A 27,033-nucleotide genomic window follows, 5' to 3' on the forward strand; every position below is an offset into this window, starting at 1 on the left:
GTAACATTTTTTTTTTTTTGGCACAGCTGAAAGTATCTTGACAATCTGTGTATATAGTTCTATTTTGAAGAAAAAAATTCTCAGAATTTTAAAGATCATTTTCTACCACATTCTAATGGATGAAGTTGCTATTATGGGAGAATTCCTAAGTCATTATTATTTATAATTCTTTATGTAAATCTTTTTTTCTCCTTATCAGGAAGCTTCTAGATCTTTCTTTTTATCACTTGTGTTTTCAAACTTGCAGTAATCCTCTGTGATTTCTTTTTCTTGATAACCTTGTCTCTCAGTTCTAGAAAAAGCAGCCGAATTCTGTTTTTGATGATATCCTCCGTCTATTTGCTTCTCTCTCTCTCTCTCTCTCTCTCTCTCTCTCTCTCTCTCTCTCTGGGGCTAATTGTTCAGACATTGTACTTCCTGAATCATTTACCTTCTATCCTTTATCACTTTTCTTCTGCTTTGCTCTCCTTGATTAAGGTGATTTCCTTAACTTTATGCTCTACATGTATTATTATTTTTACCTTTTCTTTCTATCATCAAGATCTCATATATATTCTATGCATGCTCCTTTAGGTAGCTTTCTGTTCTTATCACACAGATGCAGTGTGTCTAGTTATCTTTTTGACAATATTAATCAAGAAACTACTCATGATAATAAACTAAAGTTGAGAAGAGGTGTTTGTTAATTTGGTTTTGATATCTGCTGTCCACATTCAGTGCTTGTTTCAAATGTCTAGAAGGCTTGTTTTTGCTCATATAGAGAGTGAGGAACAAAGAGTTGATCAGAAACTCAGGGCATTTAGTTGGAGCTGCGCATTACTCATCCTAACTCTACCACCACCTGAATGGGCTGTTTCTTTGGGAATCATTCATGTTGGTATTTTTCAATCTTTTAGCTCAAGTTGGTCATATATCCCAGAGGAGAACAGCTTCAGTATTCCCATTTGGAGGCTATAAACTGGCTGCTAGTTTTCTGGGAACCATGTAGGAGAAGACTGGAAAAGAAATTCAACATTCACTGTGAAACTTTGACTTAACTCTCTCTCTTAAAAATTTTTTTTCTTAATTTTTCAAAAATGGATTTCATCCCTCAAATGTGTCTGGAATCCCAAATATGAACACTACCTACTTCACTCTCTGTAGAAAAGAAAAAGCCTACTCATCATCTCATCAGCCATGTGACTGTACAGAGTATGGTGGATTATCTGTGGACCTTATTCTTCCCTAATGAGATCTTCAAACAACACGCTTAGTCCTCTGTTAATCCCCACTTCCAAGATATTTGTTCTCCCCAAGTCCTAGGCCTTTTACAGATTCATGTGTAATGCTGCTTCTTGGCTTTCCCACTTCAACCACAGAATTCAGATTTCCTGGTTCTAAGTCAGAATTTATTTTTCCATTTGTTTCCAGGTACCAAAATCTTTTTATTGTCTCATCCCCATTGTTTTATTCCATATTACTTCATGCTTTAAAACATTTCTGTCATCTTTATGGGGCTTAGGGAATAGATTAAATAGAAATATATGTTTTCAATCTGCCATCTCTAACAATAAGGTATATGTAATTTAATTTTTATTAGTAACACATTGAATCATAGACTTATACTCAAAAATATTCCTTGAATTATATGAGCTCTAAACTCACCCAATGCGGAAAATTCTGTCTTTCCTGATAGCCACGTTATTCATGAGAAAGTGAGTGCATGGATCTTTAGAGGATTATATGAAGTCATTCACAGTTTATCCAACAAATAATTATTTAGTAACTATGACATATCAGGTATTGGGAATGCAACATGAGCATCACAGTGCTATTTTCAGGAATTGTCCATGCAGATGAGAAATTTTTTAAAAAATGCGTATTTAAAAGAGCTTCAATAATGTTAACAACAGCAAAATCAAGAAGTGAAGTATCTAGCATTATCCGAATGGGTAAGAACTGGAGGCATATTAAGATTTAATATTTCCAAGAGATGTAAAGAGAATGTCCCAGCCAAATGAAATAGAAATAATGAAAACTTAAAGATATAAGAGATCTGATAAATTTAGGAAATTATGTATAATGCTGGAAGGAAATGATGAGAATAGACAGAAAGTTTGACATGAGCCAGATCATAAAAAGCGATATATGGCATGTTAAGTAGCTTAGATATTAACCTACAGACAATGGGTCAACTATAGAAAAGTCTTAGCTGAGCCATGATGACCGGTAAATGCTGCCATACCAAACACAACAACAACACCCGTAAGTTCTTCACTATCCGACTCCTTCCCTTACCCTTCCATGATTACTGAGCTAACTGTGCTGCAAAGTACTGCTTCCTCTCAGTCTTATTTGCAACCAGCTGAGCTCATTCACCGATAATTAGTGCACTAACAATTTTCAGGAATTGTGATTCAAAATTGTGTCTTCTATTCTGAGGGGGGAAAATTGGGCATAGTGATAAAGCAACTGGTCCTTTTCCAGGCAGTAAGATGCTGGTTCTGATATAGTGCTCTCATTAGAATCTGGAGCTAATGGGTTCAGTCTCAGTTTAGACCATTTTCCTCTCCTTCAGCTCCTTGACTGCAGATCATATGTTGGATCATTTCCCTCCATCTAACTAACAAAAACCTAAGTCTTACCAAAATATCTTTTGCTCTCTTGGTATCATTCAGAGTGTTGGGACTTGGGGGGTGTCTGGGTGGGCTCAGTTGGCTGGGCAGCCGACTTTGGCTCAGGCCATGGTCTCACAGTCCGTGAGTTCGAGCCCCGTGTCGGGCTCTGTGCTGATAGCTCAGAGCCTGGAGCCTGCTTCAGATTCTGTGATTCCCTCTCTTTCTGCCCCTCCCCCACTCAAGCTCTGTCTCTCTGTCTCAAAAAAAATAAAATAAACATTAAAAATTTTTTTAAAAATGTATTGGGACTTGGGTAAGTACTATTATCACTATATTGCTTAAAGATTTCCTCTACAAAATGGGATTACAATACCCAGGGCATTTGAGATGGTGAATCTTAATCTTCTATTCTCCAGAGGGGATAGTGCAGTGTAAGAAACAAGGTGGGATCGGGGCACCTGGGTGGCTTAGTTGGTTAAGCGTCCGACTTTCGCTTAGATCATGATCTCGCGGTTTGTGGGTTTGAGCCCCGCGTCGGGCTCTGTGCTGACTGCCAGCTCAGAGCCTGGAGACTGTTTCAGAGTCTGTGACTCCCTCTTTCCCTGACCCTCCCCTGCTCACGCTGTCTCTCTCTCGCCTAGAAATAAATAAGACATTAAAAAAAAAAAAAGAAACAAGGTGGGATTGAAACTGTGCTTTCACAGCATGCTTTTTTATGACTATGGAAACTGACTCTTTGATTATTTTCTACAAAATCGGGGGAATATATATATATATATACACACCTACAGGTTATTCTAAGGAATAAATGAAATGATGGAAGTAGAAGGAACTATTAAAAATTTAGAGGTTATTATGGACTTTTTAATATTGAAGATTTCTAGATTGCTAAGCATGTATCTTTTATATTTCTATTGGCTTAGTACGTGGTGGGGATTTCTTTCTTCTAATTTTTTATTGTGGTAAAATACATATAATGTAACATTTAACAGTTTAGCCATCTCTTAAATGTGCAGCCAGTGGTATTAAATACATTCATTATGTTGTGCAGCCATCACAAGCATCTATCTCCAGAACTCTTTTTGTCTTGTAAAACTGTAAGTCTGTGCTCATTAAACACTAACTCCCTTGCCCTCCCTTTCCTTTCAGTTTCTGGCAACCACCATTCTACTTTCTGTCTCTATGATTTTGATGTCTCTAAGTACATGATAGAGATTTGGAAAAATTATTATGGAATAAAAGAAGTAGTCCTCTTGTCTTGAGGTAGCTAGGTTTAAAACTTCTTGTGGGGAAATTGTGAATTCAAGGAGGTTTTCTTTAAGCTCAGCTGGTCTCCACTTTCTGTAGCTTTTCAGATCTCCTGTTGCTGTCCTCTCTTTTGTCATCCTAGGTCCTTATATGTTCTTTCACTTTCACTTCCCCATGTTAAATTTAATTGCAGGAAATAAGGAATGGTTTCTTGGTATTCAAATATGATTTCTTTCCTAATTCAGGGAGATTTTGTTTTATAAGTATCAGAAACACCTTCTTCAACTGCCTTAAAGATTATGGAAATGAAATTTTAAGTATAAAAAGTCCTGTATGAGGGCAGGATTCAGGTATGTTAATTCCACAGCTCAGTACATTATTAAGGGTCTGTTTCTCTGTTCTGCCAATTACGCTGTTGGCTTAAACCTCAAGATAACTGAAGATAAAAAGATGGTTACCTGTAATAATTTGGATTGCCTGTTTTTTTATTCCCATTAAGCAGCCAAAAATTTTAAATGAAACATTTTCTTACTGAAATTATGGAGTAAATGATTTTCTTTCTTTCAGTCATATTGGACCAAATTAGATGCCCAAGCATCAAGATCAAGCACTGTTTTAAGAGTATTACCTTTCTTCTGCCAATAAGCCCTAACTCAAGAACTCTGAATGAGATCATCTTCCTCCAGGCACAAAGGTTACCTAAGGGGCCTTGTTAAGAAGGAAGAATGGGGAAATCTAGAAAGCTAATCATGTCTAATACACATCTCCTTCTTCCCCTAAAACTTACTTGTTCCCATAAAACACCCTTCATGATCTAGTGAGCAACTGATAGGGTTAATTGTTAGAATGGTTGCCTCCTTCACAAGATGCATGAATGTGTGTGTAGCAGAGAATCAGAGGCTTTTTTGCCCATCATCAAGAACACGCATTTCATGTGTGTTTAAATGGTATATACCTCTCTCTACCCTTCCATCCATCCATCCATCCATCCATTCATCTTTTGCTGGTCCCCTGGCTTGAATCACCTCCAATCAATCAATACAGCTCTTGCACCCTCCCTTCTCCCCCATGGCTCCCCTACCCGCCCCAATTTTTCACCATCAATTAGAAAAGACAACAAACCAAAGCAAACATGGTGATATATTTTTAGAAAAACATTTTTTAAAAGCCCATCCAGAAGCATATAGCGTTTGAATCTTCTAAAGATGTAGGATAAAATGTCCTCCCTTCCTGCTTTCACTCTACCAACAAGGCTGGAGTTTGGAGATAGCATCTGAGGTCTCCTAATAATGCAGGTGTGTATACACTCACTCCACTCAGTTTCCTCAAAACCTTGAGGACTACTATTTGGTTCCATCAGTTTACCACCATAACTATTATCTGTTCTCCACTGAACTAATTACTCTTTTCTTCTTTTTCTCTCTGTTTCACTCTTTTGGTACAGAAGAACATGAAAGGTGTGGTCATCGTTGACATGCTTGATAACATGGAAAATTCTGTTTCCTGCAAATTGTTTAATAATGAAAGACCAAAATAATACAAAACTAACAGGCAGAGCTTATGATTTTTTAAGTTTTGGAGTTGAATAATTGTTTGTACATTTTATTTTATTTTTACTTTTTGTAAAGTTTATTTATAGAGAGAGAGAATGCACACAGGGGAGGAGCAGGGAGAGAGGGAGTGAGAGAGAGAGAGAGAGAGAGAGAGAGAACATTTCAAGCAGGCTCTGTCAGCACAAAGCCAGATGTGGGGCTGGAACTCGTGAGTGGTGAAATCATGACCTGAGTCAAAATCAAGCATAGGACACTTAACTGACTAAGCTACCTAGGCACCCCTACATTTGGTTTTATTATAAAGTCACAGATTTGTTGCCAATAAGAGAAAAATTGGGGATTTAAAAAGAACAAAAGTGAAAGAAAATTATTTCTGTGTGACTTGTGTGATAGACCATTCACATAGATTTAGAACCTCCAGAATCTTAAATACTATATTAGCATGGACCCACTTGAAGGCAAATTATAAGATTCCAATCCTAAATAGATTATAGATAAATTAGAGGATTTTTAAAAGAAGTAAAGCCCACTATTGAGTAAGTAGTGAATTAATCAAATTCAGAAGAGACCACAACCATGCCAATGGTAATTAGTTTATCAAACATTGCTATTGGCAGGCATTATTCATAGAACTTTGTTTTTAACTCATTTAATCTTAAAATGATTCTGTTTTTGTCCTCTTGGTAGCTGAAAACAACAACCATTTTATTATATCAAGTTTGTATGGGTCAGGCATTCAGGCAGGTCATGGCTCCACACAGCATTGATTGAAGTCACTAGATAGTTTTCCACTAAGTCAGGGCTAGTCTAGAGCATCCAAGATGGTTCCATGAGCATTCACTTGGTGATAAATGACTGCAAGGCTGGACTCAGCTGGCCCCTTTTTACTTTCCATACAGAGCTTTTCTACATGATCTCTCCAGTAGGATGTGGCATTTCCTACAAGGTGGCTAAGGAATATGAAAGGGAGGGTTACAAGAGCGAGAAAGTAGAAGCTGCTAGATTCGTAAGGCCTAAGCCACAAAACTGGATCAATGCTATGTTTGCTGTGTTCTAAAGCAATCACAGAGTATTCCCAGATATTAGAGAGAGAAGCATCGAAGAATTTTAGACCATTTTTAATCTGACCTAGTCCTGTGAGGTGGATACTGTATTCTCCCCATACTTAAAGTCACACAGAGCTAAAGCATAGATACGTAATCTTCTAATGGTCTCAGAATTAGTAGAGAACTATGGATTTGAACCCAGGTAGTCCAGCTCTAAAATGTGTATTTTTAAACACCTGATAATCCTTAATCATTTCTAGACATAGACATTCTCATGAATGGAGGCTCTTTCTACTTCTGGAGGCAAACTGGCAGTTCTATTTTGTTCTTTTATTAATTTTTTAAATGTTTCTTTATTTTTGAGAGAAAGAGAGAATGAGAGCTAGTGCAAGCATGAGCAGGGGAGGGGCATGGAGGGAGGGAGATACGGAATTCAAAGCAGGTTCCAGACTCTGAGCTATCACCACAGAGCCCAATGCAGGGCTTGAACTTAGAGAATGTCTTGGTTGGTATAACATGGACAGTGAATCTGTTTTTTAATCAGTCAGTATGGTCAAAGCCTGCATACTGCATTGGCTTAGATCTGGTTCTGGCCAACCCCCATAACCGAGTAAATGGAGTCTCTTGTTGGAAAGAGGGAGGAAGAGTTACATCGCAGACAAGCACCACTGAAGCCCAGAAAAACGTGTATGTAACCAGCAATTTAGCCTGACACTTGAGTCAATCCTCACTCCCTTTTCCAGTTAAATACATAAACAACTTGGTTTTCTAGAGAACTTGTTGCCTTCCAATGACGTCATTATTTTTTAAAGAGTTTCAAGCTTCAGAGAGCAGGTGAGGAATGTTTTGGAGTGCTACAGCCATTGCTAGCTTTTGCATTAGAATTGTCACAAAAGCTCATCAAGAGAGTATCTAATGTACTTAAACTTTGATATTTTTTCACCAGGGTATCCCTAGAGTCTAGCACAGGTGGATGGATGGGTGAACAAACGGTTCAATGCAATTTAACAAGCACTTATTGAACCATCAAGTTGATTGATTATCTCCTTAGAAAGGCTGATAATTTTGGCATTGGAGGTAGTAACAGACTCAAGAGTTGTGAAAAAGTCCTTAGGGAGTCGTGATTCTCAGAGTCAACAATGGCTGTGTAAATCCTCCAAGGGAAGGGAAGCTCAGCACCGGAAAGTCAGCATTATCTCAGGCCAAGCCCCTCTAGATATGTGACCACTTTATAAGAGCAGATGCTATCAAATCATAGTTTCCATGATGTTGAAAGCATCTGGACTACTAGGTACTGCACCTCTTTGAGCACTTTTCCTCATAGATAAAATGTTAAAATTAAAGCTGTGTGGTCAATAAGGTCTCTCTTGACACTTTCTGTGATTTATAATTTTAGTGCTGAAAAGAACTATTTCCTGGAATGATCTGTATGATTTTTTTTAAATGAAGTTATATTTTAAATGTACTTGGGTAATGCATTTTAAAGGAACTCTATCATTAAATCCACAAAATGAATAATCATTTTCTCTAATCTGTCCATTATTCAGCATTTGTGTAAACTTGGATTTTCATAAATCGAATTTGCCCAAGCTGCAACTGCAGTGCCCATTTCCCACAAGCCAAGACTTTACTGGATTCTTTGAAGCCCCACTAAAAGCCATGAGGTAGCTGTTAGCTGCAGGGCCACCAGCACCTCCTTTATCACTTGGCATTCATATAATCTAAGGAATCTATTATACCAGAGTGCCAGATGGATTCAGAACGACACAAAGGAGTGCCAGCCCTTTCAAACCAACCCTGCATGGTTTGATGGGATGAGCTGAGGGATATATTTCAAACACAATGAGACTGGGCTTTGTCACAGGCAAGAATTATGGTGGCAGAAATCACATTCACCACTTCTTTTTGGGCATGTGGTCGGTATGCCCTGGCTTGCTAAGATGGTGCCAGTTCTGGCACAAAATGGAATTTTAAACTTAATCCAACTTCCTCCTGCCAAAAAGAAAAGAACTCAATTATTTGAGAATATTAATGTTAATGACCATAATTATAGAAAATGACAAGCACATATGTATAAGTCAGTACATTCATTTGTGTATGTATAAATACATAGCAGATACATAAGTGCATTTATAACAAAATATTCTAACTTCATTGTGCCCAACAAATGAAAGCAAAACGCAAGACAAAACAAATTCCACCCCAAATACTTGTCTTGTAGGCACATGATTCAAAGCAGGCTAGATGTGAGTTAGTCCTTTTGTCACACAAGGTGAGGTGGGAGGTGCAAAGCAAGAGGAAAGTGGCAATTCCCTCAGTGAAGAAAATAAGATATCTTCTCAAAAAGAAAATTTGACTTGGCCAATCAACGATCCCAATATATTTTTTGAATGCATCCCAAACTATGTCTGGGTAATTTTTCTTTTTTGTACTCTTAAATTGTAGAGCTTTAACCAAAATCCATGATGTAAGGGAAGCAAAAATGCACGCACCCTCTTTAGATTTGAAATAGGGCCAATGTAGTGTAACTTAAACACTATATAGGCACGTTCACATTCACACGCACGCATACGGGGGCCCAGAATTTAAAAAGTATGTTGGATCTTGAGCAGGGTTTCTGAATAGTAACACTATTGACATTCTTGACCCGATATTCTCTGTTGGAAGAGGATATCATGAGCACTGCAGAATATCCAGCAATGCTCCTCACTGCTATGTATTACATGCTAGTAAGCATCCTTCCCCTCACACCACTTCTCACAACTAAAGATGTTTCCAGACATTGCCAAATGTTGGTTGTTGAGCAAAATGGCTCTGCTTGAGAGACACCGGTCCAAGGCAAAAACCTCAATTACTTATCCATTATGATTCTCCTAAACACTCTTATCTACTGTGGATATTATTATCAAAGATTGATTGTCAAAACACATAGTTTAGTTCTGTCAACTGAATTTTAAGGTTATTTGTCTTAGGTTTTATTTCTTAGAAGAAGAGCCTGAAATAGGGATTTGTGTGCAAGCAGTTTGTCAAGGGTCTGCTCCATGGAGATATCTGTGAATGAGGGAAGCGGATGAGAGAAGGGGAAGAAGACGTAAATATATGGCTTCAGATGAAGTCTAGCCATAGTCTGATCCCCTGGAAAGCTCTGACATGTAAATTGAGTGTAAGCTTTGAGGCAAGTATTGGGCTTTAGCACCTCACACAGGTCAATCATTATCTAAGTGCTGCTGGGTGACGGTTGAAAATTGGCTATATTGAACTACACCAAAGTGTCTGCTATAATATTTTTTCAGAAAAAATTTTGATGAGCTTTATTGGCTTCAATTATTTTATCCAGAAATGAGTATGATTATGAAGATGTAAGCACACCAAGAAAGACAAATATTGTCATTAACCATGGTCTAGTGTAATACTCTTCATTTAAAGTATAGGTGAATTAGGTAGGTGAAGGGGACTAAGCAAGGGTGCACATCATTTTTTTAAGTGTGTTTATTTAGGTAGTCTTTATACCCCATGTGTGGCTTGAATTCATGGCCCCAAGATCAAATCACATGCTCTTCCAACTGAGCCAGCCAGGCTTCCCAAGAGTACATTTATCTTGATGAGCACTGGGTGATGTATAGAATTGTTGAATCACTGTATTGTACACCTAAAAATAATATAACACTGTATGTTAACTACATTAGATTTAAAATATTTAAAAATTTAAAAAACATATAGTTTCCTTTAAAAAGATATTTTAATAGAAACCAAAGTGACATTTCTATGTATCTTTTGGCTATAACGATACCCCTAACCATAAATTTTCATAACATCTCTTAAATGTTTATTCTTTCTATCTATCTATCTATCTATCTATCTATCTATCTATCTATCATCTATCTATCATTAATTACAAAGGTGACAGCCCAGATCTCCAGTATACCCTTCAAATAAGTTTTATTTTCTCTTTTTTCATTAGTTTGTATTCTGGTAAAGTGAAAAAAAAAAAAGAAAAAAAAGAAGAACATGACACTAAAAAAAATGAGTGAGAGAAGGTGAGAAAGAAATATAACTCATATAATTCATTCCAAAACCTAATGCAAATAAGTTCCTGATTATTGCGTGGGGGCTGCTGTTTCATTATTGTATTTTGGGGAAACACACAAACAACCACACACAAATACACACACACACACACACACACATAATGAAAAGATGACTTACCATCAAATATCTTTTGTTTGGGGAAAAAAAGTCAGTATATCTGCATAAAACTTTATGAAAATGTCTTTCAATGTACCTGTCATTTAGGTATTGTTTGCAATTGGATGATATCTATAAAACTATAATGATGAAAAAATCCTGACAGAGATTCAGTCATCTTTGTTTGGAAAATGGTAATACACACACTAGAATCATTTAAATTATACATGTACAAGTCCATTAAGTGTTCTGCTAATTGCTGTCATGGGGCAGCTTTTTCAAAGTTTACAGTCTAGTTGAGTAGGCAGAACAAACACACAGAAGATGATAATTAATTCTAGGTCATAAGTAGTTAAGCAGGTGGTAGTCATAGGATACGCTATAGGGAATGCTGAGGGAGAGAGGCTGGGTGATTGTTTGAGGTAACCAGGACATACTTTATGGCAAAGATGGTACTTAAAATAGGTTTTGAGGCTGCATTAAGTATTCTATTTTTATATAACATTTAGCTATTCCAGAAATTCAAAGTGTTACTTTTGATGTTTTAAGTTCAAGTAGTGGTGCTGGCTTACTTGGGCAACCCAAAGAAAATAGTGAGGGGTTTCTCTTTAGGATTTGTGATTTTTTTTCTTCTTTTTAAGAAATGGTGTGTGCTAATTTTAAAAATTCAGAAAATCTACAGAAATTAAAGATACTCCAAGCCCCAACATCTTCTGTAGGCCACTATTACATTTTTGATAAATGTGAATGGATATATTTTCATAGTTTGAGAGACAGACTTGACTTACACAACTATGGTCTAGAAGTGATGAGAGAAGTTGTAGTTGAGCCCATATTAAATGCTTCAGTGCCTACTCACCTACAAATGACCATCAAATATCTTCTCGATCATCTCTGTTACCAAGAAGTCACTAACTCCTGGGGAAATCCAGACTATTCGAAGAAGCTGAACGTAGTTTGATGTTAATATATTATGTCTAAATCTTCCATCTCTCAGTTCTCATGCATTTCCCTGATACCAGGTGTCCCAAGAATAAATTACATCTTCCAATTGTGAGGTTTTTAAGGCTTCTTTTCACCTTCTTTGTATCTTGACCAAGCCATTGTTCACCCTCTGCTGAATACTGTGGGAGGTATTCACAAATAAGATTTCCAGAAGTAACATGATGAAATAAATTCTAAGTACCTTCTGAATTGTGCACAGATATATCAGAACTGAACTGTGTTTTGAAACAAAATGTAACTAACTAATAGCTAATAATTATCACAGAGTATGAACAACAATATTGCTTTATGAAGGAAAGCCTTCATTGCTTATGGGTCTCCTGTGCTCCTCCAACCCTGAACAGCCTCAACAATACATTCTGTTCTTTTCTGTTCAATATCTAACAAGAAATAATTATGTGTGTCAGCTTTCAGCTTTCAAAAATGAGAGAGAGAAAATGATTTATAACGGAAAATTAAAATTCCAACAGTTGGAATTTTTATAAATTCCTGTATTTCTCAGAAAGCGTATGCTGTTAAGCAGTAGCTTGAAGCCTTTTGAAATCACTCTCTGATTGTACCTCCCTGTTACCTCAGTGGCAACCAAGGGTATGTGAATTCTCTGTACAAAAGCAAATCAAAACAAAGCAAAAAAAAAAAAAAAAAAACCCAAAAAATCCTAGAGGCAGTAAATTCTTTCGGTACTGGTGTTCCCTGAATAACAAAAGAGAAAAAAGAAAAACAGTGGAAAGATAAACTTACATGGGAAGTTCATGGTGACCACTGACTCTCATTCAGTGGGTAATTTGTTTCTTATACCACTCCCAAACTATCCTGATTAAAGGTCTCAAACTCATATAGAGGCTAGGCCACTAACATACATGAGTAAGAAGAGCTGGCTGAGGATGATTGTAACTAAAGAGGTAATGGACCATCTAACAGTGGAGGGTGCATCTCAGTATCAAATGGTTACTCCTCTTTGGGTGTTTGGTCTCGTCCACTGTTGCCAGATGTTCTGATGTTTCTCAAGAGATCCTTACTTACCCCAAATCCTTGCTAACACCAAATCCTGATTTTTATGCAAATGCTCTTGATTTTTAACTGTTTGGTAAATAATTAACTTTTAAAACAAAAAAAGCTCAGTGGGTTGAATTTGGACAAAAGTAATATCTGTTTGATATCTCAGATGTAGAAGCTTTTAGATGTTAACCGACAAATCTAATAAATGGCTCAATTAAAATGATCTTGAAGTGAGGCCCCTGGGTGGCTTAGTCTATTAAGCATCTGACTTTGGCTCAGGTCATGATTTTGTGGTTCATGAGTTTGACCCCACTTTGGGCTCTGTGCTGACAGCTCAGAGCCTGGAGTCTGTTTCAGATTCTGTGTCTCCCTCTCTTTGCTCCTCCCCTGCTCATGCTCTGTCTGTCTGTCTGTCTCTCTCAAAAATAAACAAACACTAAAATTTTTTAAAATGATCTCGAAGGGTGAGAAGGGTTGGGATTGGTGGAAAGTAATGGGAACATCTCACACTAAGCAGATAATCATATTTGAATACAGAGAAATGGGAATAACCACTAACATGTGGATGTGACAGTAGAGTGTTCCAGTGTTGGAAGTATGTGGTACCAACAGAAAAGGAAAAAGGAATTATGGAATGGGCTACATGGACTGTAATAATGGAGGATAGTTCATGCCAGCCATAAGGAAAAGAAATGCAATAGAAATTATTGGAAACAGGGAGACATTGAACAAACTGGAGCAGAAGAAGGGCCTAATACAAGCAGTATTTAGTAGAAGTGTTCAGGAAGCTATGCCCAGGATAGAGACCTGGGCCATTTTGGAGATGGTGCCCCCGTTTTTGTTGACCACCTACTAGTGATCCAGTGGGGAAACTGTAATTTGGGGAAGACTGCAGAACACCTTAGCTAGTTAGGATATGGAGAGAGAGATCTTTTGGATTATTAAGCCTTATAAGTATCTTTCTACTTCTGCTCCTTCATTCATTCATGCCACATGCCACACATATCTACAGAGTACCTGTTCTACCTCCTGTGCTATACTAAGAACTAAAAGCTGCATCAGAAAATAAAATGGAATGAGAGGCACCTCAGTTGGTTAATCATATTTGAATACAGAGAATTCTGTATATATTCTGTAAGATATTCTGAATACAGCCGAATATCTGACTTCAGCTCAGGTCATGATCTCACTCTTTCTGAGTTTAAACCCCGTATTGGGCTCTGTGCTGACAACTCAGAGTCTGGAGCCTGCTTCAAGTTCCGTTTCTCCCTCTCTCTGCCTTTCCCTCACTCTGTCTCTTGGTTTCTCTCTCTCAAAAATAAACATTAAAAGAATTTTTTAGAAAATAAAATGGAATGAGTAAATGCAAGTGACACTTGCACTAAAGGGTTAGACCTGAGAGAAAGTAACACAGGGAGCTGCAGGGGCACAATAAGACAAATATCTGAACCAGTGTTTGTGGGCAGTAAGGTATTTAGAAAATGGGCCTCAAAGTAACTGAGCTGTAGAGGATATGTAGGGGTCAGCCTGGCTGAACATGGAACAAGAGTGTTCCTTGCCACAAGGAAGAAGACAGCATGTTAAAGCTGACATAGGAGCTGAGAAAATCAAAGTATACCTGGGATGTGAAAAGAAAGGCAGGAGTTTATTAGAGGAATCCAAAAAATGGAAGTTTGTAAAAAAAGAAAAAAGTGAATTCCTGAAGATATTCAGAAACCACATTCAGTGGGTCTCAGAGGCCTTCTTAATGAGTTTACAAGTACTTTAAAAGCAGGAGAAAAATAAGATCCAATTTTTTTTAAATGAATTGGCAACCGTAGAGTTGGAGGCAGAGGATAAGGATTTGAACTTTTTAAAAAATTTTTTCTGTATAAGGGAATTGACCCTATCCAACAACCCAGAAACCCTTACTGATGTTTATACACATATATAAGTAAATACAAATCCCTGAGACTGTCCCCAGTATTGTGGCAAAAAAAAAAACAAGGAGGGGCCTTGGTGGTTGAGTATCACAACTCTGAGTTGTCCAAGGTTGAAGGCATTTTAGAGACCGTTGTCTCTCCGTCTTTATATCAAGGAGGAAACTGAGTCCCAAAGAGGACTCATACATACAATCACACAGCAAGTCGGTGTGGCACAGATAACTCCTGGCACAGATAAGTCCCAGCACAGATAAGACCCACACCTCAAAAAACAGTGTTTTCACAAAGTTCAAATAGTTTTTTCATTAAAGTAGAAAAAATCTAAAATGACAATAAAACTTTTAGCTGTGGGGTTTCATATCCATGGCAGAAGAGAAGAGCTATCCCAGTTTAGTTAGTCCCTGAAGTGGAACACAGATATACCCAAGAAAACAAAATACATAAGCAGTCGTGTAAATGTGAGAAATTGCTAACACTGAACTCATGAAACTTTCAGCCTTGCTTTTTTCTTAATGAACTAGACTCTGATAAGAAGGCCATTCCATTATTTTTGACACCTATGAGGTTTTATTTCCCCCTTCACTGAAATTAGAATGAAATAATCTTAGGAGAAATTAATATTTGCAAAACTCTCAGAGGAACTTGTGTTGGGGATGTAGAAGGATTTCCTGGGGGTGGGGGGTCAGTCCCCAGTCCTTTCAGCCTTCACACGTAGAATAAGGGGGTATGAACTTGAACATCTTTAAGAGCCCTTCTACTTCAGGATTCACTGAACACAGATAACAAAATCAGATCTTCTCAGCCATTTTAATATACCTGATTTTTTCAAGCAAACAAGTTATTTACAAAAGATAAGTTTTTTTATATTTTTCATATCACTGAGTAGGGGTAGATATTAATCATTTTGGTAAATAGATTTCAGTTTACTACCCAAACACAGAACTGAAGCAACCATGTAAATTATTTATAAATGAACTAAGGAAGTCAAGGAGTTAAGTTCATGGACTGCTGATTGTTAAATTGTTCATGAATTGGATTTCAATGAGGCCTGCCCTGCCACTATACCAGAGCAAATTCTTGCATATAAACTTTGAACATGAACTTGCTTCTGTGGGCAAAATGAGCATGATTTTTCAGGGAAAGGCATGCACATACCACAGAGGAATGCCACCTTTCCACTAGTTCAATGCTTGCTGCAGAGGAACCACTCAACAAATGTTAGCAGAGCCAACGAATACACTCACCAAGATCTTACTAGCTGTGTTTGTTCCCTCAAGTGAGGTGTGCTTTTGATGAGAAACAGCAGTGTTTAGCCAAATGAACCCATCTTGATGATAAAATTTTTGGCTGTTTTTGGGGACTACAGGTGCTTTCCAGTGCTATTTGAAGAGGCCGCCAACTAAAAACAAAAACAAATGTGCTGCTTGTATAGTCATTGAACTGCTAGATAGATTTTTTTTCTGCAAGATCATTTCTATTTATGGAAGAAAGATGTCCTGGAGGAGTAAGAATTTGAGGGGGTTGGCAGGAGTTGAGAAGATGTTAGAATCACAGATGCTTTGAATGAAGAGCTAATACCTCTGGCTCCTCTTCTTACTCCCAATTCACTCTCAAAAATAAATGTTCATTTCCTTGAATTTTACAGAATAACTTAGGTTTATCAGGTCTAAAAGCCAGGCACATTAGAAAGTGAGCATGATGCTCTTCTATAATCTGAGTAGGAAGAATAAATACCTCTGTGAAAAGAACTTCGACACTTGCTGCATATATTTTTAAAGTGGGGCTCCCCAGCCTGCCTGCATGTTAGGGAATAATGAGGAGATTCACTTTTACTACACAGGACTAATATTACAAGTTGTAAAGGTGGGTGTGCAAGTATGAGTTATGTTAACGTGAAAAGACAATTATCTACATCAGACTGAAATGTAATTGTTTCCCTCCATTGAGACAGAGTAGAACATTACATCAAGAGTCATCACTACAAATTTTTAAATACTTTATGTCACATTGAACCTGGCAAACGTCCAGCCCAGCTGACATTCTTCCAATTTTAATACTTAAGACTATACCTGGAGCAAGTGTATTGACAGACTACATGAAAGATGTAATAATATGGAAAGACAGAACACTTCTATATATAGTCATTTCACTTTCTATCACCTGGAAAATGCCCAAGTAGGTTCTCTACATTTCACTGAAGATATATAGAATAACCATTACTGACAAGCTAGGATGCAGACAAGTCCAGAGAATGCTAAGGAAGTTATTATTTTTTTTTTTTAAAAAATTGGCTTATTTATTTATTTTGAGAGAGAGAGAGAGAGAGAGAGAGAGAATTCCAAGCAGGCTCTGCACTGTCAGCACCAAGCCCAATGTAGGACTTGAACTCACCAACTGTGAGATCATGACCTGAGCCAAGATCAAGAGTTGGATGCTTCACTGTCTGAGCCACCCAGAAACCCCAGAGATTATTGTTTTTTGAACACACCCTCTTCTAATATAGTCTACTAGTATAATAGCAATAAAATTTATAGATCAGATAAAACTTATCTCAGACTTTTCTTACTCACAGATAATAAAATGTGTAAGAACCGAGGGAACTTGGTGGTTGAGTATCACAACCCTGAGTTGTCCAAGGTGGAAGGAATTTTAGAGACCGTTGTCTCTCTCTCTCTCTTTATATCAAGGAGGAAACTGAGTCCCAAAGAGGGAAAGGGTCATATTTACAATCACACAGCAAGTCAGTGGTGACATAGATAAGACCCAGATCCCAAAAACAGTGTTTTCACAAAATTTAAATATTTTTTTCATTAAAGTAGAAAAAAATATAAAATGACAGTAAAAATTTTGGGCCTTTGTTCCAAATTATGGGAACTGACAACGTAGCCCAAGAGCAACATCAGGCAATCAGGTTTCACATTGTCTGGAAAAATCTCAGATGGTTGGCACAAGGCTTCAGCATTCTCTGAGACCAGTGACCAGTGAGGGGGAAGGTCAGCTGCATAGGGTGTTCATGAATAGACATGGGTCAGAGTCCATATCTGAGAACTGAAAGGTCTTAGAGGTCAACAAGTTTACCTTTTACTTGCCTTTCTGGTTCTGATGGACCTGGGAGAATAAAGAAGCGTCTCCAGATCAAGACAGGTTAGGAAGAACCTCTTCGCAGATCTGGGAGTATATCCAACAGCACTTCTCAGCAACAAATCCTCTGTGCGCAGATACTACCTTTGCTTCCTGGAAATCTTAGAGAATGAATTGAGGAAGCTTCTAATGTGGGTTTAACAGAGGTTCAGTGTCACTACTGCATTATAACAGCTGACCAGAATAGGAGTGTTGAATATTTGGACCTAAGGTCTATAAATCTTGTAGGTCAAGTACTCGTGTCTGGAATTTTAGACCACTAGTCTGGTGTCTAGAGTTTTATGCCATTCATCTAACACATTTAGTAAGTGCAATAAATTCTTTAAGAATTTGCAAACACCGTGTGGTCATTTAATTTAAACATTTTATGTAACCAAACTATCATAACAATCTTGTGATATAGTTGCTATCAGTGTTCCCATTTTACAGATGTGGAAACTAAAGCAGAGAAGATCCTGTATTTTGGTATAGGTCATATAGAACTAAGCCAGAATTCAAATCCAGACAGTGATATTCCAGAGTCTCTGATATCAAACACTCCCAAGCTACAAAATGGTCTGTCTCATTCCCCTTTCTGACATTTCCTCTTTTCAGGAGGTTTGGGGCTGGGTTTTGTGTGAGGTTGCTGAATGATCTCAGGAATAGTGTCCAGTAAGGGGGAAAAAATCACCCTTTCCTTTTTTTCCCATCTCATCAATGAACTATTAAAATAGGTAATAATAATAAGGGATATAGGTCTTTTGGATTTTTTATAGTTGAAGTTTTGAGGGCTCAGTAGAAAGTTTTACCTGTTGGAATTTTCAGGCTAATAATGGTCAGAATCAATAGCAAATAGATGTTTTAAATGGGAAGCCTTAGCAAAGAGTGCTGTTGAAGTTTAGGGAGTGGGGATCAAGAAGCCCCCACAGAGAAGCCACCCTGTGATGACATGATATCTGGATCTCTGTCTTCTGGGCATACAAGCCAAAGTATATCATCACAAGAGGGCTCCATTTTTTCATGAAAATGATGTAGATCAGGATGCTAATCCATTAATTTGCAATGAGAAGTGTAGTCACCCTGAGGACTGGAATACTTGCATAAGCATGGCCAGCACATTCTCACCCTCTAGGCAGACCAATGCGGGAAACCAAATTATAATCAGAAGGTTGCTTGATTAGCATGGAATTAGAGAAAGGATGGTAAGTGAGATGATTTTAGATTTAATGATGTGAGACAAAAACAGCCTGATCTGTCCATCTCCACAGCAGGGATAACCTTTCAAATAGCCATGCAATACTCACATTTTACCTACTTAAATTCCCTCTGCCCTCACAGAGTGTGGAGAGGCACAGCCAACTTTTCTCTTGTGATTATCATTTTTGTACAAGTGTTTTAGGACTGATCTCTCTCCTATTGGACAGAATTATCTTTTTTCCTAATGTGTTGCATATTTTTAGTTTGATTTGCCCAAGTCAAAAGAAAAAAAAATCTTTCTTTCATGTTATTTCCACTAACTGTTCTGATTTATCTTTGGCCTCCTGCTCAGAGAATAATTGAAGTTCCAAGTATTTCCATGTATTATTAACTTTATGATAAAAACCAAATAGGAAAAGCATGATTTCTTATGTCTGTACATTTTTCTTGTCAAAAAAGTTTATTAAATAAATAAATAAAGATTTGTTAAGGAGATTTAAAAAAAACTGAGGGTATGTTATAGACCCAATTCACATTCTACTCATATTCCCATATATTTTTATATCTTGAGTCCATGGATCAGGAAAATTAACTCTCAGAAAGATTATTTCAATGCCATACAAGTTCCTAAATATCAGACAACTATTTATTCACATTACTGAACTATTCTTATTAAAACAAGTAAAGTAATTCTGACTATAAAAAGCTATTTTCATCAAGTGTTAAAACCATAATTAGGTAGGTAGGTAGGTATTTTTGTCAAACTTTAAAATTCAGTTAGCCATAATATCTTATTCTGAGTTGACTTAGTTACAATAATTATATCTTATTATTGAGTCTTTGGCTCAACTGATATATTAACATTCATACCAACTGTATAAGAGATCTTAAACTTTTGACCATGATTCAGTGCCTGGAACTTGCTTTAGCCTCGGTAAACACTCAGAGGAATGAACATGGTTCTTAGATCCTTTCTTCCTTTGGTGGAACACTGTTAGTAGGGGGTCCTTATTCTCAGATGTGTAGCAGTACTGTCCACAACCTCTCCCACATTCAGTCCCTTCTCTAATCTCACTTTATCTTCAGCAGATATTTCCTGAAGAGTCTAATAGCTTCTCACTACAAAGGCCTGTATCTTTGCTTTTTTGACTGACAGATTTCTTCAGGTCTAGGGGACCAGGCCACCCTGAAAATAATGGATTTCTAGCACATCAAGGACAACCTGATTGAAGTTAGTCAGCAAATACCCCAGACTCCACAACTTCTGTGGAACAACTGCGTAGTTCATCTTTCAAGTCACTTGAATGTTCCCAGAGGGAGTGGAGGCCTGGTCCCTAAAGCATCACTCATATACTAACATACCGTTATTGGCTCCTCTGTCACCATTCCATCAACTTGTGCTTCCTGAGATTGCCTCTCAGATAAAGTCTGCTCAAATCTTTGTCGCAGTGTCTGCTTTCATGGGAACAAAAACAAAACAAAGCTCTCTACTTCTTACTTCCTATCACGATGAACTTGTCGTGGTAAGTCAATTAACCACATTCTACTATTAAACCTAGGGAATGAGTAGGACTACCTAGGACTATCCTAGGTCTACCTAGGACACTAAGTTATATGTAACTGACCTTTTGGTGATTTCTATTCTAGGACTAGAATAGAAAACAGTGTTCCCTATTTCTGAAAGCTCTCAACTGTAGGTGATACTAATTTTGCTTATGGTTCAATAAAAATTACATGACTACTCTTTAGTGAGAATTTGAACTTCTGAATTATTTATATTGCTTTTAGAAAAAACCTTGATAATATATTTAAAAGTCAGTTACAATGCTTATTGCCTTTGACCCATTGATTCCACCTTGGGGAACTTACTTAAAGGGAACTCCTGTTACAAAAGAGCATGTATGCTATAAACATGAAAATATGCATTTCAGGATTACTTACCATAACAACCAAAAAAAGGTTGAAAATGAATGTCTAACAGTGAGGAATGACAGACTAGATTATAATACATTAACTAGAAGTAAAATTATGAGCCGGAGGAGAGGATAGTAAAAAGCATGGTTTTGATGTGAAGGTAACTGGAAAAAAGCTATCAAAGGCTATATTTGTGTTACAATGACCTTGTGAGATTGATGTTTGCAGAGGGACAACAGCTAGAGTAGAAGTGGGTAAGGTTACCTATAATCTATCAAAATGGATGTTTTCTTTTTATCTAGTACTAAAACCATATTTGAGAAGCAAAGAATGGTGTTGGGGCTATAAATAGAATGTTTTTAAATGCCTGCAGATTTAGTCTCAAATCAGTCCCTAGAAGTAAATATAGCTTCAAAACAAAGGCTCAGTGTTTCCATCTAACTTTCTTCTCAGAAAAGGAATGAAACGCTCACCTCTGTTGAGTGTGTGGCCCTTGGACAAGAACTCTAGGATTAGACAGTGTCAAACAATTGTGAACCTTGTTAGACATTTGTCTTTACTTTTCTCCTCTACCAAAATAAAAATAGAGGGAATGGATAAAAGTATCAGGGGTGCCTGGGTGGCTCAGTCCATTACGTGCCCAACTTCAGTTCAGGTAATGATCTTGTGGTTTGTGAGTCTGAGCCCCTCATCTGTGCTGACAGCTCAGAGCCTGGAGCCTGCTTTGGATTCTGTGTCTCCCTGTCTCTCTGCTCCTCCCCTGCTTGCGTGCTCTCTCTCTCTCTTTCTCAAATAAATAAACATTTTTTAAGAAAGAGTATCACAACCATACCATCTACTTGGGAATCCTAGATTCAGAATGTTAGGATAAATAGACACCCTGAAAAGAGGAGATGATTCCAAGGAGGTAAGGGGTTTGCTAAAGTTAATTAGTGGTGGGACCAGAGTCAGCTTTTTTGAACATCACGGTAGGACTCCGTCAATTTCTTTATCTTTAGATGGAGTAATAGCTCATGCCCTACTTCAGCCTTTGGCTCTTATAGGGGTCAAATGAAAGGAAATTCATAAAAGGATTCTGTACATTGCATACCTGGTCCATGGTAAAGCAATGTTACATTGAAAAGAAAAATCAGGTGATAATGGTAGTTGCCTGTTTGATAATCTGTACAGATCAAAGGCACTTGCTCTTAGAGAGGGGATCATTATCTGGTAGATGAGATGCAGAATATTTGACTGCTTTCATATTAGGCTCTGAAGAATGGTCCCTTAGCCATGCCATGGGTGGCAGGTCAGCTAGAAGCTACTGATGCATGGTTCTCTGTCCTCAGTCATGACGGTGCCCATTCTTTGTATCTGCACCATCTGGGAATGATTCAGATATAGAAGACCTAGGGCTGCCAACTTGAGCTCTATCCCTTTTTTCTTGCTCATTTTTCAGTCACACTGCACATGTTGTCTCCCTGGATACTTAACTCTATTCTGTCTCACAAGGTCTCCTCTCCTGGGCCCAGCCAGAAGGTATTTCAACCCAGGCTTTTATAAGAATCCATACTGAGCTTCCCAAAACCTGTACATGCTCTTCACAAACAAAAAGTCTGCTAAGAGCTGTGTGGAAATATGAAAACAAATCTCTGGATATAGGAGATGCCCAACAAGGGCTAATTAAGAAAGCATAGAATTCTCTGTAAAGTAGCATAAGGTTCAAATCGTGAATAAGTAATTTAAACACTAAAAACAATATTATTCTCAAGTATTACATATATTATGAAAAAATATGATACAGTAGAATAAACAAGGGACTCGATGTTTAAGATTTGGGTTGTATTCCTGGTTCTGCCACAAACTTGGTCTGTGACTATGAACAGCTACTTGAATACTCTAGGCCCCTTTATAAAGTAAAGGGATTTTCTTAGATTATTCCTAATTTCCCTTTTAGCCCTGAAGTCCTACAATTATATATGCATAGAATTAAAAATGAAGAAAGATTATGTATATAACATATTTTTTTGATATGGAGACAAATTGGATATCAAATTGGCTTCCATTTTAAGAGAAAGATACAACAATAAAACAAAACGTTTGAGACATATATCACTCAAAACAATATCACTCATAGTTAATGTATCAACATAGGTTTCAATAAATAAAGTTTCAGTTCCACTTCAGAAAAGCAGAGTGCAATGAATAGTATATTTCTGTCAACTTTTTGTTTAAGTGGGGTCTTTCTAGCTTCCTCTTTTTCCCTCTGCCCTCCCCACCTGTCTACAGAATAGTGTAGATTTTAAGAACACCCATTCAGCCATACTGAGGTCAAAGTCAAGGTCTGCCTCTATCTAGCTGGATGACCTTAGAAAACTTTCTGTGTCTCATTAAAAATAATTACAATGATAGTACTTACCTTGAAGGGTAGCTGCAAAGATTAAATGGCATTATATATAAAGCTCTTAAAATACCGGAAGGACTTAGTATGTGTTAACTCTTAAGAGTATAAATACTGTAGAGCATATTAATACCTATTTACCCTTTATAGATGGGAGATCACATCTGGAGAATAAAAGTAAAGAATCTGATATAGAAGCATGGTTATTGTCTACAGGATATCCAGATAGCAATGGCTAGCAGGCAGTTCAAAACTACAACTGTAGTTCAGAGAGAGATCCAGGCTGAAGGTTTATATTTGTCAGGCTATCCACATAAGCAGAGATTTCATATCTAGAAATGGCTAACATTAGCTATGAACAAAAATTGTGTTGTGTGAGGAGAGATGAGGGTAAAAGAACAAGACTTTATCTTGACACCTACTCTTAAGGAACAAGTTGGTATAAATGAACCAGTATAAGCTTCTGAGAGAGGAAGAGAAGAGAGTGATTCCATAAGTGCCAAAGTTTCACACACAAGGTACTCAAAACAGTCAAGCTATGTAGACTTGAATCCAGATAAAGGCTGAGAAAAAGTCATTGCATCTGACAATTCAAAGATTATTGCTAACCTTTGAGGAAGCTGTCTTGGAGGAGATGATGAAAGATGAAACTCGGTTTCAGCTGGCTAAGGAATAAATGGGAGATGAAAAACACAAGGTGGGGAGTATAGGTTACTATCTCAATATGTAGTCAGGCAAATGGAGTTCATAGCCTGATGGAGCTGAGAAGGAACACAAATACTCACAGGTACATATCAAGAGAGTCATGTATTTTTAAGACATGACTTAATAGTTTGTGCATTCCATTGTGGCAAAAGTATTGAAAGTAATGATATGCAATAGAGCTTTCACTGGAAAATAGCTTTAAACTACTGTGATAAAATACAGAATTTCAGAGGGTTAAAATAGCCATTTGGTAAATATCAGAAAGGCTATATATACTCTTAGCTTTTTGTTATATAATCAAGTCTATACGATATCAAACAAGTTAAGTAGGAAAGGTTAGTTAATTAGCCCATGTTTTGCCTGCATGATAGACAAATAGCTGCTTTGTCTGATTTTCTTACTAAATTGACACAATTGAACATTGGTGGTGGCATCATTTAGAGAAGACCTCAGGTGTTTAAATAAGGCATTGCTTATCTAAATTGTATTACATGACTAGGCTTTGTTCATTCACAAAGGTAAGGCAAGATAAATATATATGTACAAATATGGATACATATTGTATATGTGTATATACATATACATACATACATGTGTATATATGCACACAAATATGCATGTATAAAACACACAAATATAATCTTACCTCAATATTTAGCACTTAGCTGATTTTTTTTAAAGCTAACAATTTTTAACAAATATTTAGAATTCTGAAGGTGAAACTTGGTGTATCCCATATTATTTCTTCGGTTTAAGTCAGAGAAGAGGAGTCAGGTTACTATTTATAAAGTTCATTCTACCTGAGATGGTAGAAAGTGAAAGGAAGAAAGGAGGGAAAATGCCAAGGACTAAGTTTGTGAATAGGGTAAGAGAGATAAACAAGAAATCTGGAGGGAAAATAAAACAAACAGATAAACAAGCAAACAAAAAACCCATTACTTCTGCAAATCACAAGGAAGCTAAGGGCAACTGAAGAGGTCCTTGTTGGTGAATTCAGTTCTTATCCTGGATATCTTTTCCAACTATCGAAGCAAGACATTTTGAGGAAGATTTCTAGGGTGATAGCTGAAATTTTCACATTGGAATTAGTTTAGATCTCCAGATCTCTGACTCATGACCTCCTAAACAGAATATAACATTTGCTCACAGAAGAAGGAAGGCAAGTTAATCTAGCGGAATACTTTTAAGCAGCTTCCAAGAAGAAACATTTTTATCCTCAATGCTTAAATAGGAGAAAAGGCTAAAATTAGCTCTAACAGACCTCTGAATTGTCCAATAAATGTCACTGCAATTGCTCTCAAATAAAATAACCTTATGCCAAGTAGGAAAGGTCAAATAACATAATATGAATACCGTTATCAATGACTAATTCAATGTTTGTCACCATTTTAGACATTTCAGCAAGAAAGAGCTATAATGATTATTAAACATTTGTTATTATGAACGTTTTCCGTGAAAAACTATTCTTTCTCAAAATAGATTTTGAAAATACATGTAACATTGATGGCTGGCATGGTGTTGTCACAGGAAAGTGCAGTAGTGAGAAAGATCCATAATAGAGACAGACTCCTGGCTCACAGAAGTGTGAGAAGGTGCTAATGCATAAATATGAATTGGTCGCAGTTGTTTCTACCATTACAGAAACTCTGACGCCAGATACATTTGTTTTCAAAGAGAGAGTCTGCCCCATTTTGTGTTTACTCAAAAGAAAGAAGGAGAGAAATGAAATACGAAAGTCCAAGAGCAAATTTTAAAACACATCAAATTTGACCTAAGTAGTTTCTCTTCCCTTCTATATTCACATATCTCTTCTATTCCTACCACAATTAGGTGCTTCTTCTGGGTTTTATTTTTTAAGGATTCTGTTCTCAACTAGGAGTCAATAAAGACAGCCTAAGTAGCTATTAAGATTCAGTTCTTCTGGAGTATCTGAATTTTAAACAATCAGCAGATACTTACTGTGCACCACATCTCATGTGTGTAGCACTGTGGGGTTACAGAAGACCTAGCTATTGCTCAAGCGTATTATCTTAGTTGGGTTGATAAGTAGAGATGGTAAGAAGAAGAATAAAGAGGATAGCTGATTAATTGGTATTGAGAAAATCACTGTCCTATAGCATTATCTGATCCAAACAATTTAGTAATATGAGAAAGTATAATCTTCTGGTGAGAATTATTCAATCTGGAGCCAGCTTACTGGGCTTCACCTCTTGGTTTTGCTATGTACTAGTTGTATGACCTTGGGCTTTGGTTTTCATATATTTAACATGGAAACAATTAGGTACCTTCCTCCGAGACTTGTATTATATAGTATTATATATTAACTTCATAGGTATATACTTATATAGTGTTTGTTATGCTCCATGTATTACTTTAAGCATCAATGTTATTGTTATAAATAGATGGTCATAATTGGGTACCATTGTTTATTTTACTCCAGGAAACACACCATTGGTGATTACATGCTAAACACGTTATTGGCTTTCAAATAGATAAATTATGCAGTGTGCTCCTCAACAATAAACATTGAATAATTACTTTGTCCAAATCTTTTCAGGGTGCTGTTACACTGTAGTAATCATCATAACATCCATGCCATTGTGGAGCCAATATCCCAGTCGAGGAGGCAGATTAAAGAGTTGTATAGTCAGATAATGTCAAGTAATAGTGATTTCCCTGATGGTAAAAGAATAATGAGTGGTGAATGTGCCATTTTATTTTGTTTTATTTTTAAATTTTAGTTGCCTTTTAGTTAACATAGTTAACTGTTAGTTAACATACAGTGCAGTATTGGTTTTCAGAGTACAATTCAGTGATTCATCACTTAGATAAAACACCCAGTGCTCATCACAAGTACCCTCCTTAATGCCCATCACCCATTTAACCCTTCCCACCTCCCTCCCTCAACCTTCAATTTGTTCTCTATCCTTAAAAGTCTCTTGTTGTATATTTCCTTCTCTCCTCTCCCCTCCTTCCCATATGTTTATCTGTTTTGTTTATTAAATTCCACCTATTAGTGAAATCTTATCATATTTGTCTTTCTCTGATTGACTTATTTTGCTTATAATAATATGCTCTAGCTCCATCTACTTCATTGCAAATGGCATGATTTCATTCTTTTTATGGTTGAGTAATATTCTATTGTATATATATTATGTATAT

General features: G+C 37.0%; 1 long non-coding RNA gene across 1 annotated transcript; it reads right to left on the minus strand.

Moving 5' to 3' along the window:
* Window positions 1-10,061: 10,061 nt before the first annotated feature.
* LOC120225751 lies at window positions 10,062-26,542 on the minus strand. Its single transcript, XR_005526886.1, has 5 exons — window positions 26,410-26,542; window positions 20,235-20,327; window positions 17,634-17,797; window positions 11,489-11,753; window positions 10,062-10,093 (listed from the first exon to the last, which is right to left on the minus strand). It is a non-coding gene; the product is annotated as an uncharacterized LOC120225751 (long non-coding RNA).
* Window positions 26,543-27,033: the final 491 nt, after the last annotated feature.

The sequence above is a fragment of the Hyaena hyaena genome, unplaced genomic scaffold (genome assembly GCF_003009895.1).
Source record: "Hyaena hyaena isolate Hyena2069 unplaced genomic scaffold, ASM300989v1 scaffold_1500, whole genome shotgun sequence".
NCBI classification, from domain to species: Eukaryota; Metazoa; Chordata; class Mammalia; order Carnivora; family Hyaenidae; genus Hyaena; species Hyaena hyaena.